Here is a 5,259-nt window from a genome sequence, read left to right on the forward strand (position 1 = left end):
GAATATCATTCAATCTCGATATATTTGATTATGTGTAAGTTTTGTGCAATTAACAAGGAAGAACTCTGAAATAAAAATCTAGATCCTAGAAGGTCTTGATCTTAAACTTTCACATTCTATTTCTACCTAACTTTAAGGGAAGTCCTCGTGCTTCAGGAGCTCCGGCAATCTCAGTTTGAAGTGGACAACGCTGAAATCCAGCTGGTATTTAAATTGCCCCCTTCTTAGGAGTACTTCACCTAGTAGAGCAGGACTTGCTGGCTACTTGTTATTCTGCTTTGATTCCATTGTCCTTATTTGAACTCTTGTCATTCTAAGAATCCCAAAATCTTCCTTAAAGCCCTGGTTTCGTTTCACAGTGAATAGGACTCTAGACTTAAAAACATCCAACCCAGTGTATGAGGTTAAGTCATAGCAGTAGACTCAGAAATTAATGGGAAGCAAAGGAGTAGAAGAATCACACTAAAGTAACAAAGTAGAGAACTTGGGACCAAGCCCTGAGTGCTCTCAGATGAACACAAAGAGGATCTGATTCCATCCTAGTAAAGGCAACTTCAACATCAAAAAACTGAAATCCTGGCAAAACACTCATCTTTCACATTTGAGTAAAGCGGAATACTGTTTAAAAATTAAGTAATATCTTTCCACTGTTTAAACATTCTCACATGGTATACTTTTATTTTCTTTTTTAACAGCTTTATAGAAATATCATTCACTCATCTAAAGTATACAATTCAATGGGCTTCAGTGTATTCACAGGGTTGTGCAACCATCATCACAATCAATTTTTCATTTTCATCAACCCAGAAAGGAAATTTCACACCCACTACTAGTCACTTCCCGTTTTCCCCCCACCTCCCACCCCTAGTCAATCACTAATCTTTTTTTTTTTTTTTTGGCCACGCCGCATGGTTTGCCGGATCTTAGTTCCCCAACCAGGGATCAAACCCAGGCCCTGGCAGTGAAAGCGCAGAGTCCTAACCACTGGACCGCCAGGGAATTCCCTGGTCAATCACTAATCTATTTCCTATCTTTATAGATTTGCCCATTCTGGATATTTCATGTAAACGAAATTGTATAATATGTGGCCTTTTGTGACTGGCTCTTTTCACTTAACATAATGTTTTCAAGGTTCCTCCAGTTTATAATATGTATCAGTGCTATATAGGAAAAGTTCATTCCTTTTCATTGTCAAATAATATTACATTACATGGATATACCACATTTTATTTATCCATTCATCAGCTGATGGACATTTGGGTTGTTTCCATTTTTTGGCTATTATGAATAATGCTGCCATAAACATCTGTGTACACGTTTTTGTGTGAACATATGTTTTTATTTCTCTCAGGTATATTCTTAGGATTAGAATTGCTGCGTCCTATGGTAACTCTACATTTAACCTTTTGAAGGACTGCCAGAGTGTTTCCCACAGCAGACGCAACATTTTACATTGCCACCTGCAAGGTATGTGGGTTCCATTTTCTCCACTACACTTATGATTATCTACTTTTTGACGGGATGTGAAGTGCCATCTCACTGCGGTTTTGACTGGCGTTTCCTTGATGGATAATGACACTGACCACTTTTTCATGAGATTATTAGCCATTTTTTGGAGAAAGGTCTATTCAGATCCTTTGCCCATTTTAATTTATTTTTTTTTTCCAATTTGAAAGCAGTCAGTGTTTATTAACTGACCAGATTACAAAAAGAATCATGGCAGATACCTTAGTTCATCCTTCTAATAAGCCTGTTGATCTGGTCTTCCCTGTTGCCAGCATCTCCACTTTCTACCAAATGGGCGGTCTTTTTCTTCATTCTGCTTCGTGGAGAAGACAATTTAAAGGGCCACAGCAAGTTGTCTGCTTCTTTGAAATGTTTTCCAATGGTATTGATCTCATGAATCAGATCCTTCCTGCAGATGGTGCCATATTTGCCAAGAGATGGAGCAACCAAGGCGTCATCTGTCAGGGCACTTCGCTTCCTGTTGATTTTGCCATAACCACGCCTGTAGATCAGTTCATTTACTGACTTCAGGTTTGGGTGCCCCCCCGCAATGTACGGTTCCACAATTCTCAGCACGTTCATTAACATGCTGAGAATTCACAAAGGTGCCATTGAGCTTCACAAAGGTGCCACTGAAGATCTGATGGAGGCGAAGAAGCTGCAACACTTTTCGAACATTTGGGCTCACACCATTGACACCTCTGATCCTGATGACGAATGCCAATTTGGGTTCTGCGGGTACATAGAAGTTGCCGGCTTTTCTTGCCATCCTAGCCATTCGAATGTCGGTTCTGTACATCTGCCTGTATTCCTTGTGATGGTGCTTAGCTTCTTCATAGATATGCCTCCGCCTTGCCTTTCGAAGCATCTTTTGCTTTTTCTTAAGGGTTTCTGGCACAGCAGGAACCTTCTTTTTCTTCTCTTCTGCACCTTCCATGGTTCCAGCTGGAAAAGAGCTGCCCATTTTTAAATTGGGTTATTCATTTTTTAAAAATTATTGAGTCATAAGAATTCTTCATACAGTCTAGATACAAGTCTTTTAGATATATGATTTGCAAATATTTCTCCCATTTGGTGGGTTGTCCTTACGTTTTCTTAATGGTGTCTTTTAAAGCATAAAAAGTCTTAATTTTGATGAAGTCCAATTTATTTTTTTCTTTTGTTACTTGTGCTTTTGGTGTCATACCTAAGAAATTATTGCCTAATCCAAGGTCATGAAGGTATTTGCAGGCTTGTTTTCTTTTAAGAGTCTTATGGTTTTAACTCTTACAATTAGGTTTATGATCCTTAAAGTTAATTTTTGTATATGGTGTGAGGAAGGAGTCCACTTTCATTCTCTTGCTGGTGGCAGTCCAGTTGTCCTAGCACCATATGTTGAAAGACTGTTCTTTCTCCATTGAATTATCTTGGCACCCTGTCAGAATTCATTTGACCAAAAAGGTGAAGTACCGGCTTCTCAATTATATCTCATTGTTCTATACGTCTAATTCTAAAAATTCGTTTGTTGATTTGCAGCATTAATTCCAAAGGTTTGACATGGTGGGAAAGTAAGAAATTTCTCAGGATGGTGGAGTTGGAAGGTAATATTGCTTGGTGGCCAAGCTAAGATTTGTGAAGAATCAAACCAGTGTCCCGTTCTTTGCTCTGCATCAAAGTAAACTGTTGACAGGCAATGTTTTTACACAGGGTACTGGTTTCTTGGGCGGAGACTGAATAAGCTATTATGTTGTATTTTTGTAGATACTTGGGTAGGCCTCATGTGGTTAGGAAGATTTTTTGGGTAAGGTTATGTGTGCCTCAGAACCTAGGAAACATGGAACAGCTGGGCCTCAGGAAGTCAAGGAGCCGAGACAGGGCTGGTCGTTGTAGAAACTGCAGTTGGAAGGCCTTTTCTTTTTTTTTTTTTTCGGCCGCACCGCGCAGCTTGTGGGATCTTAGTTCCCCAACCAGGGATCGAACCCAGGCCCTTGGCAGTGGAAGCACAGAGTCCTAACCATTGGACCACCGGGGAAGTCCCTCTGGTCTCCCTTTTGATTTGTTTATTTTTCAGTACCTCGAAGCTTCTCAGTTTTTCTTCTTTTTCCTTTAAAAACCCCAATTTTGGACTTAAATGAATGATAAGTAAATTTCTATCATGTTTGGATAGTTATACGTTGTTTTTAATTGAGGTGTAAGTGACATATGACATTAGTTTCAGGTATACAACATAACGGTTTGATATTTGTATATACTGTGAGATGATCACCACAGTAAGTCTAGTTAATATCTGTCAACATAAACAGTTAAAACATTTTTTTTCTGTGATGAGTCTTTGAGCTTTACTCTCTTAGCAATTTTCCAATCTCTAATGCAGTATTATCAACTACAGTCCCCACGCAGCACATTGCCTCCCGTGACTTATTTATTTGGTAGCTGGGTCTGTGCCTTTCAACCCCCTTTACCTATTCTGTCCGGCCCCCATTGCCATTTCTGGCAACCACCCATCTGTTCTCTGTTTCTTTGAGCTTGTTTGTGTGTATGTTTGTTTTGTTTAGATTCCACATATAAGTGAGATCATAAAACATTTGTCTTTCTCTGTTTGACTTACTTCATTGAGCTTAATGCCCTCAGACTCCATCCGTGTTATCACAAATAGCAAGATTTCATTCTTTTTTTATGACTGAATAATATTTACATCACATGTTCTTTATCCATTCATCCATCAGTGGGCACTTAGATGTTTCCATATCTTGGTTATTATAAATAATGCTGCAATGAACATGAGGGTGCATGTATCTTTTCGAGTTAGTGTTTTCAGTTTCTTTCGATAAATATTAAAAGTGGAATTGCTGGGTCATATGGTAGTTCTATTTTCAGTTTTTTGAGGAACTTCCATACTGTTTTCCATAGTGGCTGCACCAATTTACATTCCCACCAACAGTGTATAAGGATTCCCCCAGTACCTGTTATTTCTTGTCTTCTTGATGATAGCCCTTCTAACAGGTGTGAGGTGATATCTTATTTTAGTTTTGATTTGCATTTCCCTGATGATTAGTGATGTTGAGCACATTTTCATGTACCTGTTGGCCATCTGTATGGCCATCTTTGGAAAAATGTCTACTTAGATCTTCTGTCCATTTTTTAATCAGATTGTTTGGAGTTTTTTTTTTTTTTTTAAATGTATTTGTTTATTTATTTATGGCTGCGGTGGGTTGCACGTGGGCTTTCTCTAGTTGCGGTGAGCGGGGGCTACTCTTCGTTGCGGTGCACAGGCTTCTCATTGCGGTGGCTTCTCTTGGTGTGGAGCGCGGGCTTCAGTAGTTGTGGCTCGAAGGCTCTAGAGCGCAGGCTCAGTAGTTGTGGCACACAGGCTTAGTTGCTCTGCGGCATGTGGGATCTTCCCGGACCAGGGATCGAACCCATGTCCCCTGCATTGGCAGGCAGATTCTTATCCACTGCGCCACCAGGGAATTCCCTGTTTTGAGTTTTTGTTTGTTTTTTGCTATTGAGTTGTATGAATTCTTTATACATTTTGGGTATTAACACCTTATCAGATATATAACTTGCAAATATTTCCTCCCTTTCAGCAGGCTGCCTTTTCATTTTGTTGAAGGTTTCCTTTCCTGTGCAGAAGCTTTTTAGTTTGATGTAGTCCCACTTGTTTATTTTTGCTTTTGTTGCCTTTGCTTTTGGTGTCAGATTAAAAAAATCATCACCAAGACTGATGTCAAGGAGCTGACTGCTTATGTTTTCTTCTAGGAATTCTGTGGTCTC

General features: G+C 39.5%; 1 pseudogene; it reads right to left on the minus strand.

The window, feature by feature from the left end:
* Window positions 1-1,728: 1,728 nt before the first annotated feature.
* LOC137768647 (large ribosomal subunit protein uL30-like) lies at window positions 1,729-2,443 on the minus strand (annotated as a pseudogene).
* Between the last annotated feature and the right edge of the window lie 2,816 nt (window positions 2,444-5,259).

Source organism: Eschrichtius robustus, chromosome 8, assembly GCF_028021215.1.
Source record: "Eschrichtius robustus isolate mEscRob2 chromosome 8, mEscRob2.pri, whole genome shotgun sequence".
In the NCBI taxonomy this organism is placed as follows: domain Eukaryota; kingdom Metazoa; phylum Chordata; class Mammalia; order Artiodactyla; family Eschrichtiidae; genus Eschrichtius; species Eschrichtius robustus.